Source organism: Notothenia rossii, assembly GCF_949606895.1.
Source record: "Notothenia rossii genome assembly, chromosome: 6".
NCBI lineage: Eukaryota > Metazoa > Chordata > Actinopteri > Perciformes > Nototheniidae > Notothenia > Notothenia rossii.
In genome coordinates, this window is record NC_136909.1 from 29,055,036 (window position 1) to 29,070,779 (window position 15,744).

Consider the following 15,744-nt stretch of genomic DNA (forward strand, 5'->3'; position numbering starts at 1 on the left):
GAGGGAAGATATGATTGGTCAATTGTACTGTCATTTGACCTTACTCTCTCATTGAGTTGCTATAGCTGGCCCTCTGTGAATGTAGAGGGACCAACAAGCCCTCCCGTAACCCGCAGAGACGGCATTTAACCCTTCACAAGAAACTGAACAGGCAGATTTGAAGGATTTATTTCTTTGGAAATGTTATTGTAAATACAATTAAATCAAGTTATGTTTGTAAAACCAATGAAAAATGTAGCAACAAAAAAATATAAAAAATAATATTTAAAAAAAAAAGTTTATTATTTTTTAGAATATCTTAAGCCCCAGAGGGCCTAGAGGGCCCTGACGGCTCGCCACTGCTGTGGGTTATATAGGAGACATTTGTCTATGCTATCATAGATCTATAAACTAGCTCATAGCTGTCAGCATGCACTGCAGGCAAACCTAATGTGACCATTCACATATGATTTCTAAATAGAAGAAGAAGAAGAAGATTTACTTTATTAATCCCTCAGAGGGAAATGTCTTCCCCCACTCTGTTGTGTTTAAACACATTACACACAGGGAGGATATACAAGCACTAACAGACAGAGTTAGGTGCGTTCACAACCCAAGTAACATTGACCTGCTGACGTCTTTCTACACAAGAAAAAGCTGTGTCAATTTCTGACATCATTTAGCTTTTCACAGATGATTAATGTGATCTGTAGCGATTGCTACAACTGCACCGTGTTACATCTCTCACAGGCTCTGCCCTCTACTGGAATCTATGGGTATTACCCCTTGATCATATCATGCAAGACGTAGCCGGCCCCGGGGCGGGCCTACCTGAATGCGCGTGCATCCCACCGTATAAAAGGAGGCCTTGCCTCCTGACCATCATCCTACACTTCTCTTCAGCAAGCAGCATAGGACAGACAGGGCACCGAGTAGAGGGCTCCGCCTGTGCTTATATAACAAGGGTTACCATACGTAACCCCTCGTTATATCTCTCACAGGCTCCGCCCTCTACTGGACACTATGGGTACAGTGGGCGGAGCCCCGATGTATACACGCTAGGGATGTGCATCTCCATCACTGAGGCGATGCAATGCGCATCTCGATAGTTGCCAACGATACGATACATTAACGATACATTTGAAACACCGGATGATGCAATACGATACGGTTCACCCCTGTTGCGATACAGTTCGATACGATTTGATTCAACATTATGCGATTCGGGGCGATACGATTTGATTCAACATGATGCAAAAATAAAGATACTTCATTATGGTACGACAGAGGATTTTTGTTTTATTCCTTATATGCAGCAAATCATACATTAACAAAAAAGTGCTTTACAAAGGTGGTTCTCTCTACTAGTACTGCATATCCCATAATGCTGTTTCTTTTTTACCTTAAAAAACTCTCAAGAGTAGACTACAGTAAAATTGTATAACACCTCAGTTAAGGGGAGGGAGGCGCTCGTGAATTGTTTTTACGGAAACAGAGGGGTTTTAGGTTGCCATAAGGCTGTTGACGGTCTTATTATAGGCTACATCAGGGGTGGCCAACCAGTCAGAGGTTAAGAGCCACATTTTTTCTATGCAAAGACCCACATCAAACACACAGTCACTGATACCGCTTGTTTCAGTTTTTTGTTTTCTGGAGACAAGATTTCAACCACGTCACTGATGCATTTTTGTGGCATTGGGATATATATTTTTTAAATCCTCTGGAGCAGAGAGAGGAGCTGTGGATTATTGTTATTGATTCATCAGTGTTTCTTAGGGTCAAAAACACTAAACTCACAACTTAAAATGAAAGCGTTTATTTAATAAAAGAGCACATGTTCAATGTGAAAAGTGACAGTAGTTATAGATTATTTGCAATTTGGTGCTATATATATATTTAAAAAAAAAAATGATATATATTTTTTAAACACCTTGAATTTCAGGGGGGGCGCGGGGCACTGTCGGCGCCCCTCCAAAATAATGGTAGGGGAAACAACGATAGGTTTTCCCCCCCTCAAAGGTGAGTGGTTCTCTGCATCCAGGTATTATTGTGATTGGCTCTTGGACCACATCAAAATTAGACGCGCTGTCATCCTTTCATACTGACACCTAACACCACACATATACACGTAGGGAGAGCCGGGACGAAAGTAACACGGGACGAAAGTAACACGGAACGAAAGTAACGGAGCGATTTTATCCGAGCCCAAACAACTTTGACCGGCCAAATTACGTCAGAATGATCAGCATTCAATACTTAACAGACCTACTAAATATCAGGTTTAACTATCAGGAGTAGTGTTGTCACGATACCAACATTTTGGTTTCGATACCGATACCAAGTCAAGAATTGCGATTCCGATTCTTTTTCGATACTTTTCTTAAAAAAAAGGAAAGTCTTAAATGTAATTAGTGTGCTTTATTTCACACCAGAACCATAACACAAACTTTTAAACAATGAGAACAATAAATAAAATAAATAACAAGAATTCGTATTAAATCAAAATAATACATTTCTTACAGACAGGCCTCACGGTGTCCGTAGGCTTGCCCTCACATAGATATAGCTAAAATACATTAAAATGTCGCTTCTGGCGTCTTTTTTGTCAACAAGCCGAGGCGCAGCGGCAGTTGCACTCCCACTTGCGGTCATGCTTCTCGTTTTCTCACATGCCTGGCAGCTAGCGCGTGCACGAGAGAGGGGAGGCACTTGAGCGTGCTTGAGAGGGGCGGGACTGCAGGCATGGCTGCAGTGCAGGGATTGGAAGCAGAACGCTGAACACACACGGCTCTTATTCAAACGGCGCATTCTCACCAGAGTACTTTTCCCCTTCATTCTTAAAGTACCGATACTAATGAAACGGAGGAATCGTAACGTTTTTAACGGCAGGGTATCGCGGTATAGAGAGGCGAAGTCCCTCCCCTTCCGGGAGCCTCCATGGGACCCCGGAAGCGGAAAATTATACATTGAAGTCAATGGAGAGAGAAAAGTTATCTTTTGATCCCGTTTGAATTGTGCCACAAATGACAAATATGATGTTTGTCAATCTTAAACAGTAATTTACATGTAAAAAAAAGTCACAGTTTGTCGTAAAACTGTTGAAATATAAGACTATGAAAAATACGCAACTAGAAAGACAACAAATCCCAAATGCATTCTGGGTCGCGTAAGTGATGTCATAGGCGATAATGCTCCAAGACTGGTTGCGACTCGCAAAGCAAAGAAGAAGAAGAAGATCTCGCAATTAAAGCAAAAAAGTAGAAGACTGATTTATTCCCTCCAATAAATATAAGAGATTGCTCCAATAAATTCACTTTTACAAGATGCCTGTGTGCTTTGTACCAGGTTGTAATCACAAAAGTGATCATACCACTTGCTCGTTCTATCGCTTCCCGTCTTATGAAAGGACCGGGAGTCGTTGGACCAAACATATCAGGTAATATACATGTTTTGCATGGAACAACATAGTCAAGTTAGCTACCTAGCTAGTAGCGAGCATGTTAGTTAGCATTACATTACATTACTTAGCCTTGTCATTTGTATTAGCCTTAACATGAAGTAAACCAAAATGTTAAACAGTAAGAGTAGTCATGATGGTAATTATTTTGTGAAACATTTGAAGAGTAGCCTATCGCCCCCTCCACCAGGTGCTAAGGGGGCAGGAGGTAGGCTAACGCCAGATTAGCATCAGCGATCTTTTCTACTTAATGCTATCTGCACAAATGGTTAACATTGAACATTAAAAGATCAGGCAGTTCAGGGAGAGTCGAAGGAAGGCAGGCAGGCAGCTTTGCATGACATTCTTCTGGACGTGTTTCATTGTGATGATAGTGAGAGTGAGTCAATCTGTTTGTTGGAAAGACAGTAGTTGAGTGATTACTGAGAGAAAATGATTAAAAGAGATAATTATTCAGTGTTGTTACTTTAAAGTGTTGTTACTGACATTTTTCTCTTCTATTTTCTTTACCTCACATGTAACTGCTGAGACCCTGTGGAACATGCACACTGGACTGACCTGCTCTGGCAACCTGATTTCCACTGTACGTAATAGTATTTGGTTATGGTATATTATTTATATACATCAAAGGCACAATGCACCCCCCAGAGACACACATGTATTGAGTGATATTTTGCATTGGTCATGTGAAATCATCTTTACATACTAGAAAACTGTAGGAGCGGCAACTTGTTTTGAAATTGAATTTTTAAAATCCTATAATAAAGTTGATCTGTTTTCTTTATTCTTCTCTCTTCCCAGCTCCATCCATCATCATTCTCTGTTCCTGCAGGTCCTGCTTGCTAATCAATTCTCATATTTTTTTACACAATTACAAATAAAGTCAATGTATTGTATGACATGAAGTTGTGCTTCATTCTGAGTCAATAATCAATTCATTCTGCCTTCAACTGCAAAATTATTGTGGACTGCACCAACATCCATGTAGCTGCCCCCCAGTAAGATGAACCAAGCAAAGTTGACATACTCAACATACAGCTGTGCTCTTAAGTTTACATGAAGAATTTGTGAAATATTGGTAATAACAGGTTTAAATGATTATTAGTAATTAGTTATATAATTTTCTCATCGTAGATGAGCAGACAGGGAGCAGATGAGAAAAGCAGAATATGCAGCTGCCATTTTCCACATGGAAAAGAGAAAGGGCCAAGTGTATTTGATTGGAAAAAAGAGAAATCCCAAATACGAAAAATAAAATTATACAATTTACAGATATGTATACAAATATATATATCCTATATACACCATCATGTATAATGATGGTGTATGATGTAGAAGGAAGTGTGGTAGATAACAAGTGAATATAGAGTTACATACAGATCCATGTTACAGCAAAATATGGAATAACTAAGAAGCACGCAGTATAATAATAATTACATGCAACAATTAAATAACTGCTCAGCATCTCCACCAAAATCCCAATCTGCTGTGTCCTGTTTTCCTCCCGTCTGCATAACACCCCATCACACATACGAAACACAACGCAGAGTCCGAGGTTGTTAAGAGTATGTTTATTTAAATGTCCTCCTCTCTACTGGCCAACACAGGGAGCATATGCTGGGTGTAGAATTGTTCCAGGAGGAGGAGATTTCCATGCCATGCAGGCTCTTTGGGGATGGGGATGATGATCGCCTCCTTCGTGGTCCACAGTAGCAGAGACTCCGGTCTGTGAAGTGCAGCTGTTATATAATATACAATACATTTTTGAAAAACATTTGATCAACAAAAAAAAAGGATTTGGTCAGGATCTAGAGTCAGTGTGTAGTTTATTAATTAATCAATGCTCTCTACATTAGGAAAACACATACCAGTGTACCAGAGGGAGTCACACACAGCTGTGCCTAGATAACCAAACAAATTGACAAGATAACCAAAATCCTTGAATCTACACACAGCAAATAAACTCAAATGACACAACGAGATGTAAAAAGGAGATCACACATATATTCGATATATAAAACTGGCCGCTTCAATCTGAAGAGCAACTAAAACAAAACACGGGAGTGTATCTTGTTCTTGTGAACACTAATGTTATCCACAGCATACAGAGAGTAGACCACGAAGTTCTTAAGGAGAAAACTAGTTGCTAAAACAAAACACGTTAGTGTACCTTGTTAGCTAATGTTAGCTAGCTGACTTGGGCAAGCACGTATGGCATTATATTTGTGCCTCTATCCTGACCACGCAATGAAACATGTAGAGCATAGAAAATGCGATTGAGCGCGCACTTGGAACATTTTTGAGCACAGAGAAATATATTTTCTCTCATAAAACTCCTGCTCCGTGTGCAAGCTGCACGCGCTCTCTCTCCCTCGCTCGCTCGACCTCTCCAGCCTGTGCTCAGCTTTGACGCGCTCGCTCAAGTTGTCACAGCATTACAAATGTGCCACAAAACCAACCAATTGGAGAACTCAAGAAGGTCAATTCTGATTCGCTGGTCCAGCGACCAGTTGCAACAGCGGAAGTCCAAAATGCTTGATCGTCACGTGGTTCAGAGAGACTCAGAAAGTTCCCGGAAGTTTGTGGCGGGCCATTTGAATCACGATTTGAATGCATTAATAACAGGATAGAAATGCAATTTTTGGTAGTTAGTGGTCAATAAAGGTTTTGATTTGCAATATGTATACAACATATCGATATGTGTATGTAGTTACATCAATGTGTTTTGTTTTTTTTAAAGTAAAATGTGCTAATATTTGACGATTAAGATAAAATAAGAAGTACTTTATTGATACCAATTGGGGAAATTTTTACGCTGCATCAGCAAAAGACAAGGCATTGTACATTAGACAGTTAAAAGACTAGAATTAAACAATCAAAAATGTGAACATCTTAAATAGAAATAACATAGCATTACAAAAAGTAGAAAATATACATAGATATTATGTGTGAACAGCTATCTTACCTGTTAACATATAGGCATAGTTAGGCTAACGTTGCCTTGGTCACAGAGCCTGTTGCTGTTGTGTATTGCTTTGAATTCTTTAAAACAAATATTATATTCTTAAACTTGTATGATAGTCAGGAACATCACATCCTAATGTGTATTGATATATTTAGAGGGAGGGAAGGAAGGTTTCAAAATTCTGATTAGAATAATTTCTACCATTTCTTTAATTCATGGTGGTTTCAGTAATCCCCTGGTAATTTAGGACATAAGTAATCTAAATGACTAATGTAATCTTTATGACTTTCAGAAAGGACAGGAGACCCACAGGTGCCTATCAATGATTGTCAACTGAGTGATGAGTCAAAGCACTAGCAGCAGCAGCATTATGATGATGATGTTAAATGTGTTGTTTTAGGAACATCCATGTAAATACATGGAATTCAATAAACATTGAATAGCATGTCATGCAGTTTGTCTGTGCCTTTTCCTCTGTGTTGTCCTGGCATATAGTCCCCCCCATGGTTTGCTGTGCTGCCTGGGGATGCTCCAAGCGCTCAGAGAAAGGAATATGAATGTAAAGTTTCCCCACCGACACAGAGAGGAGGAAAGAATGGCTGGCTCAAGTCAGCAGGAGCAATTTAACTATCAGAAAAGACAACAATAGCAACACAACATGTGAGGTAATCATATTTTTCACAAAATGAAGACCACACCATTGGGAAGCTTAACGTCTGTTTAATCAAAAATAAGGAACAGGGAGAGGCTTGCAAACTCTGGGAGGTGAGACTCAGGTGCAGGGTGAGGGTCTCCGTCTTGCAGGTCTTCAGGCTCCGTTGAATCCCCCTGGGGTTCTTGTGCTGGGAGAGGGAGACAGGAGAAATGGTTAGATACATCTAGCAACCTATAGGATGAGAAATTGCTGACCTATTTGAAACTTACCTTGTGTTTTCACTCTCACTTAAGTCTCTCTGCCATCAATCCAACATCAGCTAAGCTGCAACATAATAAAGACAGGAAATAATCAACAGAATCACAAGGACATCATATGGCTCTGCTAAAAACACTCACCCATAAGTTACGTTTTTGTTTGGAAGTCTCAAATATCCACTCTAAATCCATATCAATTGCGATGTATCACAAAAATAGCTCTCTTCCTTATTATTGTGTAACGTTAACTATAATATACTCGCTTGAACTCCAAAATGGATATCCTCATTTCACCACCTCCACCCACTACAATCACACGCCCCAATGTTATATTTAAGTTAACTAATATTTAACTCCCTCCACCCCGGGTAAAAGCACGTTAAGAAGCCCCTTTTCTCTAATTCCACAACGTTGGAAGAAAAAAGATTAAGAGAACGGATTAATAGGCTGTTCATGGTTAATGTGTGTTGCTAACTTTATCCGGTATCCTAGCATAATCTGTTTAGTTGTCCGGTTGAAAATTAACGCAAACTCTAAGCCCATTGTAGAACAGGAAACAGAAGTTGGTCCAGGTTCTGGTCAACCCAAAATTGTGATAGAGAGATAAACATGTTTTGTCATTCTGCCACCTCTAATGCTTACAGCAAGTAATCAATACCTCAGAAGGGTTCATGTACATGTAGGCTACGGTTTGCTTAAAGGAGAGGTGTCATGGCCATTTCCACTGATCATAATTCCGTTGTTGAGGTATACTAAAATAGAAAAATACTGTGCAATTTTCCAAACTCACATTGGTTTCGCATACAGCATCTCTGTAAAGTATGTGTATTCAGTAGTATTCACTTTCTCCACTAAACGGCTCGCTGCAGCTCCTCCCCCCCTCCGTGATTTCCTTGTTTAGCGATACATAGCCAAACACAGCCAAACTCAACCTGAACACGCACAAAGTCACAGCCGAAATAAAAACAATAAGTGTGGCTTGATATTGAGTAAGAAAAAGGTTTATAGGTTGATAAACGCTGTGAGAATGGGTCTGCAGAGAGAATTTTGCGCGATCCCAACTGTCTGTTATCAGCCTGCAACCAGGGAGGGGAGATCAGCAGAGCTGCCTGCACTGAGTGTGTGTGTGGATTGGTCAATTTGGACCAATCAGCAGGGGCTTAACGTAACGGCTCCGCGGACGTAACGTAACAGCTCCACGGATTGGCCCATTTAGTTCCGGGTACGTGCTTAATCAAATGACGATGACGTCATGATGACGTTTCACCAACGAGGCGTTTTGGGGAGGTGTTTTCTGTTTTAGAGTTTTACTCGCTACAGGGTGTACTTTGAGGGTTTTTGACTCTGCACACTGTTTACATGCATAAAAACCTTCATAACACACAAGGGGACGGGTAATAACCTGAAAAGCATGACATGTCACCTTTAAACTACTCCTATAGCTATGTTGCCAGCTAGCAAACTCAGGCATTGACAATAACGTGATATCAGAAAACTATGGCGTACTATTCTCTTCATTCGAGTCTGTCATGTCCTGTAAATGCATGTGTAAATGTCAACGACGGATGTGTAATAAGAACGTCAACAGCCTGATGGCAACCGAAAATCCCTCTCTCATCTCAGATAGAAGATATGATTGGAGACGACCAGCCAATCAGAATGGACCTTCTCGAGTTCTCCGATTGGTTGGTTTTGTGGCACATTTGTAACGCTGTGACAACTTGAGCGAGCGCAGGGCAGGCAAAGCTGAGCGCGCACAGGCTGGAGAGATCAAGCGAGCGAGGGAGAGAGAGCGCGTGCAGCGGTCTGCTTGCGCACGGAGCAGGAGTTTTATGAGAGAAAATATATTTCTCTGTGCTCAAAAATGTTGAAGTGCGTGCTCAATCGCATTTTCTATGCTCAACATGTTTCATTGCATGCTCAGGATAGAGGCACAAATATAACGCCATAAGCACGCAGGCAAACTTGATGAGCGCACACAGGGTGGAGAGGTGGAGTGAGGTTGAGCGATGGAGAGAAAGGGAGAGAGAGAGAGAGGCAGAGAGTGTGTGCAGCGGTCTGCTTGCACACAGAACAGGAGTTCGTGAGAGAGCCGGCTTGAGAGTCAATTTCTCTTCAAAATATAATTGATTGCCAGCCTCCCCTTGTCCCTGGCTGGCTTGCTAGCTCGTTGGTAACGTAACGGATGTCTTCTAATGTGCCTGCATCTGGCGCTGAGTTGCCATATTCCTTTCATGAACCACTTCCTGATATGCATTGTTGCAGGTAACTATAAATTATAATAGCCAAACTAACCTAGCAAGAGTAAACTGACAGGCTGCTGTGCCGCATCTCACTCAAAAATCCACACGACTCAACCTAGCGAAAAACCAGTCTCGCGCGCAGCCTTTCATTCAGAATTTCATTCAGAATTTCATAGCAAAATAAAAAAATCATATTAAACTAATCTTTCAACATAGTTTAAAACAAAAATAAATATTAAGACAAATCCCTACAAATAAAAACAATAAACATAATAATAAAACAATTAAAATGTTGTATTCAGCCCTGATTAAAACAGCGGGCCCAAATCCTGGATGGGCGGGCCCGGCCCCATGGGGCCCGCCCATGATGCCGGGTCTGCCATGATTAACTACTACCATAGTGCAATGCCCATACAACTGCCAGCCTGATGTGCTTAACACTCATTCATAGGCGAACTCACCAGTGAGCAGAAAGCAGTGGTGTGGTTTCTATAGGAACAATACAAAATACAAATAACCTTTCACAAACAGATATTTCATAACTGCTTACAATTGTAATGAAGACAGTTAAACTATTATTGGCAGTCACAGTCTGTCGTAAACTAAACACCACTCTCACTGACAGAACACCTCACTGAGTGATTTAACTCATATGTCTTACTTTCAGGTTTCTCTTTTCAGCCGCAGACCCCATGTTGCCTCTTTATGTGCGTCGCTAAGTTCCTCGTACTACTCGTGTACTTTAAAGCGGCACAGCATCGTTTACAATTTGCGAGCGATTTTTGAAGTTGCCCATCTTTCTTGAAAAATCCGAAGTGTTGCCAAATGTTTGATTTGTAGGTATTTTTCTGTGCGCTGTGTTTGTTCTTTCTCCTCGACTTCCATGTGTGTTGATAACTGAGACTCTCGGCCTCCGTAGTGCGAAGCAAAGATCAAAGATCGTCTGTGCTGAGTGCTGACAGGATGAGGAGATATTATATGAATGAATCGTTTTTTTTACCGATGCAAAGATGCTACAATCGATGCATCGCGAGTTCAACCCAAACTGTAGCCGATGTGCACTCTTTCAACCGGTGCACTCGCATCTTGAACGTTTATGCCGGTGCACCGATGCGAATCGGTGAATCTTAACATCCCTAATACACGCGCTGTTGTCCAACAACACCGTTCCACCTCACTGTCCCTGACCGGCTTTCTGGTTAGCAGCCGCTGCACCTCACTCACCTCTACCTCGGTTGTAACCATGGAGAGTTACATTCGTCCATCCACCTCCATTGGGGCTAATATTCTGTAGGTGACCTGCTGTAGGTGGCCTGCTCTCCCTAAAGAAGGGCCATGAGCTGAACACTTTCCGACACAACGAGTCAAGTATCAAATTATCATTCAAAGTCACCTGGTCAGGTCTGGTAATTGGCTCTCTGGCTTATTTCACAGGTTCATGTAATTAATGGTAGACTGGATGGCAGCATACCGGCCCAATACTAGCAGTCACTGCAAAAAGCTGCCCCTCAGTCTCAACGACGAGACTCTCTTCTAGTGATCAGTCTGACAGTCTCCTGCCCAATCAATTCTTAAAACCTGCACTATCTGTAACCGTTTAACTTTGCCAGGAACCTATGTAAAAACCCTAAAACCATTTCATTTACAGTATAAAAAAGATCATCAGCATTTAAAGTTTGACTATTTTGAATTCCCAAAGGTAAAACATTAGATAAACAGGTTATCAGATCTACAAGACATGTAGTCAGACAACAAAATACATACATTGCCATGGCAATGCTAATTATGATGACGTCAATGTAGCTAGGTCCTATTATCCCTTACAAAGTTTCAATAAAACTCATGTGAATATCGTTTTAAATTAAATTAGTCAATCATATTATTGAGAGGATAAAACATGGCTTTCTGTATTGTCTATATGTGTTTTTCATTCCCTCACTCACGCCATTGATTTTACACGACTGAATCTTTTTAACTCATTATCGTCATGCACTGTTTTGGACCACTTTGCAGAAAGCTAATTTTGCTACAGAATGAAGATCTCCTAAGTGTTGTCGTGACTCAGAATAAAATGTTTGTAAAACTGCTAAAACACTGTAGAGTTGTGGGAAACCAGCCCTGCTTCAGCAGTATATTGATCATCTTTCTGCAAAGTGTTGACACAATGTGCAACTCCACAGAGTGGGTTCACCTGCTCTGCACCTGAACCAAATCATCGGAGACTCTTCATATTTACTGCCCCTCGGCAACATAAGAATGAGACAAAAACAACAGTTCTGTTTGAGAAAAAAGACGGGTAGATGACGAATGTTCGGGAATATCCTGAGAATACTTTAAATGGCTTAATTTCCATTCACTCGTAGCCTGAAAAACTGACACATCGAGCCCTTTAGATTTCCTTCTGTGTGCTGTTGCAGATGAAAGCTTGGGCAGGAATCACGCAGCTTCAACATTCTCACTTGCACATTCAGGGAAGACAGGGTTCCTCCGCCAGCTTCAATTATGAATGACTGCCTGCTAATTAGGTGAGATGATGATATGTGCTCAAAACACGTTCTCTTCCTTTTTTTTGTTCTCCTAGGCACCTGGATCCAGCCTATTCTAGTGAAACAGATAAGTGGGGAAATAAATGGGTCAGGAAGTAATATCTTGGAGTTCAAAAGAGTGAACTTTAAAGTCAGACTGGGGAGATATCTCAAGAAGAAGAACAATTTCCCTATAAATCAAGCTCGCTGTATATCAAAGATGTGAAATGTCAGTACACAAATTAACCATCCATGTGCAGCTCCACAAACTTGGAACAGTCTGCAAAAAGAATGGAAAATTACTAATCTGGTACCACTACATGTTTTTAAAGCTCGGTTGGATTTCATATTTGCACATTTATATGTTTGCAAAATGTGTAGGCTACTGAAGGTTAGACAGGAAACCGGGTACAGGATGTAGGAGAAAGTGACCGCGGTGAATTTAGTTTTAGGTTGGATATTCGACGGACATTCGCGGACCTGCCAGCAGCGTCAGTTTCCCGGACCCGCCGGCAGCGTCAGTTTAACGGGGAGATCTTCTCCGCGAAACGAGGCTTTCACTTAGGGACCATCAACAAATGACATTTACAATTACAAAAGAAAAAGGTTCTTTTTAATAAATCGACAGCTTCTCGATCGTGTGAATGTGAAGCAAATTCACCCTAGTGCATACATTTATTGAACAAACCTCTTTTTATTGCATTTTAATACTTTAAATAGGTTTTATTAATATTTTTGATGGAAACATTTGCTTATTTCTTCAATAACTTCCAGGTCATGTGACCGATTCACTCAAAATCAGTGCTGGGTCAAAGAACTACACTGGCTGCATAGGACACACCTCTTTGTATTGCATTTTAATAGTCTAAATATTTTTATATTAATATTTTGATGGAAAAATTAGCTTATTTCTTCAATACCTTCCAGGTCATGTGAACTAATCACTCAAAATCAATGCTGGGTCAAAGAACTACACTGGCCGCATAGGACACACCTCTTTTTATTGCATTTTAACACTCTAAATATTTTTTATTAATATTTTGATGGAAAAATGAGCTTATTTCTTCAATACCGTCCAGGTCATGTGACCGATTCACTCAAAATCAGTGCTGGGTCAAAGAACTACACTGGCTGCATAGGACACACCTCTTTTTATTGCATTTTAACACTCTAAATATTTTTATATTAATATTTTAATGGAACAATTTGCTTATTTCTTCAATACCTTCCAGGTCATGTGAACTAATCACTCAAAATCAATGCTGGTTCAAAGAACTACACTGGCCGCATAGGACACACCTCTTTTTATTGCATTTTAACACTCTAAATATTTTTTATTAATATTTTGATGGAAAAATTAGCTTATTTCTTCAATACCTTCCAGGTCATGTGAACTAATCACTCGAAATCAATGCTGGGTCAAAGAACTACACTGGCTGCATAGGACACACCTCTTTTTATTGCATTTTAACACTCTAAATATTTTATATTAATATTATAATGGGAAAATTACCTTATTTCTTCAATACCTTCCAGGACATGTGACCTAATCACTCAAAAATAAATGTGGGGTCAAAGAACTACACTGGTTGCATAGGACACACCTCTTTTTATTGCATTTTAACACTCTAAATATTTTTTATTAATATTTTGATGGAAAAATGAGCTTATTTCTTCAATACCTTCCAGGTCATGTGAACTAATCACTCAAAATCAATGCTGGGTCAAAGAACTACACTGGCCGCATAGGACACACCTCTTTTTATTGCATTTTAACACTCTAAATATTTTTTATTAATATTTTGATGGAAAAATGAGCTTATTTCTTCAATACCTTCCAGTTCATGTGACCGATTCACTCAAAATCAGTGCTGGGTCAAAGAACTACACTGGCTGCATAGGACACACCTCTTTTTATTGCATTTTAATAGTCTAAATATTTTTATATTAGTATTTTGATGGAAAAATTCGCTTATTTCTTCAATACCTTCCAGGTCATGTGACCTAATCACTCAAAATCAATGCTGGTTCAAAGAACTACACTGGCCGCATAGGACACACCTCTTTTTATTGCATTTTAACACTCTAAATATTTTTTATTAATATTTTGATGGAAAAATTAGCTTATTTCTTCAATACCTTCCAGGTCATGTGAACTAATCACTCGAAATCAATGCTGGGTCAAAGAACTACACTGGCTGCATAGGACACACCTCTTTTTATTGCATTTTAACACTCTAAATATTTTATATTAATATTATAATGGAACAATTTGCTTATTTCTTCAATACCTTCCAGGACATGTGACCTAATCACTAAAAAATAAATGTGGGGTCAAAGAACTACACTGGCTGCATAGGACACACCTCTTTTTATTGCATTTTAACACTCTAAATATTTTTTATTAATATTTTGATGGAAAAATTAGCTTATTTCTTCAATACCTTCCAGTTCATGTGACCGATTCACTCAAAATCAGTGCTGGGTCAAAGAACTACACTGGCTGCATAGGACACACCTCTTTTTATTGCATTTTAATAGTCTAAATATTTTTATATTAGTATTTTGATGGAAAAATTAGCTTATTTCTTCAATACCTTCCAGGTCATGTGAACTAATCACTCAAAATCAATGCTGGGTCAAAGAACTATACTTGCCGCATAGGACACACCTCTTTTTATTGCATTTTAACACTCTAAATATTTTTTGTTAATATGTTGATGGAAAAATGAGCTTATTTCTTCAATACCTTCCAGTTCATGTGACCGATTCACTCAAAATCAGTGCTGGGTCAAAGAACTACACTGGCTGCATAGGACACACCTCTTTTTATTGCATTTTAATAGTCTAAATATTTTTATATTAGTATTTTAATGGAAAAATTAGCTTATTTCTTCAATACCTTCCAGGTCATGTGAACTAATCACTCAAAATCAATGCTGGGTCAAAGAACTACACTGGCCGCATAGGACACACCTCTTTTTATTGCATTTTAACACTCTAAATATTTTTTATTAATATTTTGATTGAAAAATTAGCTTATTTCTTCAATAACTTCCAGGTCATGTGAACTAATCACTCAAAATCAATGCTGGGTCAAAGAACTACACTGGCCGCATAGGACACACCTCTTTTTATTGCATTTTAACACTCTAAATATTTTTTATTAATATTTTGATGGAAAAATGAGCTTATTTCTTCAATACCTTCCAGGTCATGTGACCGATTCACTCAAAATCAGTGCTGGGTCAAAGAACTACAGTGGCTACATAGGACACACCTCTTTTTATTGCATTTTAATAGTCTAAATATTTTTATATTAGTATTTTGATGGAAAAATTAGCTTATTTCTTCAATACCTTCCAGGTCATGTGAACTAATCACTCAAAATCAATGCTGGGTCAAAGAACTACACTGGCCGCATAGGACACACCTCTTTTTATTGCATTTTAACACTCTAAATATTTTTTATTAATATTTTGATGGAAAAATGAGCTTATTTCTTCAATACCTTCCAGTTCATGTGACCGATTCACTCAAAATCAGTGCTGGGTCAAAGAACTACACTGGCTGCATAGGACACACCTCTTTTTATTGCATTTTAACACTCTAAATATTTTTTATTAATATTTTTGATGGAAAAATGAGCTTATTTCTTCAATA

At 39.3% G+C, this 15,744-nt stretch overlaps 2 long non-coding RNA genes across 2 annotated transcripts; one reads left to right on the forward strand and one right to left on the reverse strand.

The window, feature by feature from the left end:
• The first annotated feature begins 3,237 nt into the window (after positions 1-3,237).
• LOC307045147 lies at positions 3,238-4,337 on the forward strand. The gene is made up of 2 exons (XR_013809789.1): positions 3,238-4,019; positions 4,238-4,337. It is a non-coding gene; the product is annotated as an uncharacterized lncRNA (long non-coding RNA).
• A 2,769-nt stretch (positions 4,338-7,106) lies between these two features.
• Positions 7,107-10,930, reverse strand: LOC307044132. The gene is made up of 3 exons (XR_013809535.1): positions 10,781-10,930; positions 7,326-7,380; positions 7,107-7,243 (listed from the first exon to the last, which is right to left on the reverse strand). It is a non-coding gene; the product is annotated as an uncharacterized lncRNA (long non-coding RNA).
• Positions 10,931-15,744: the final 4,814 nt, after the last annotated feature.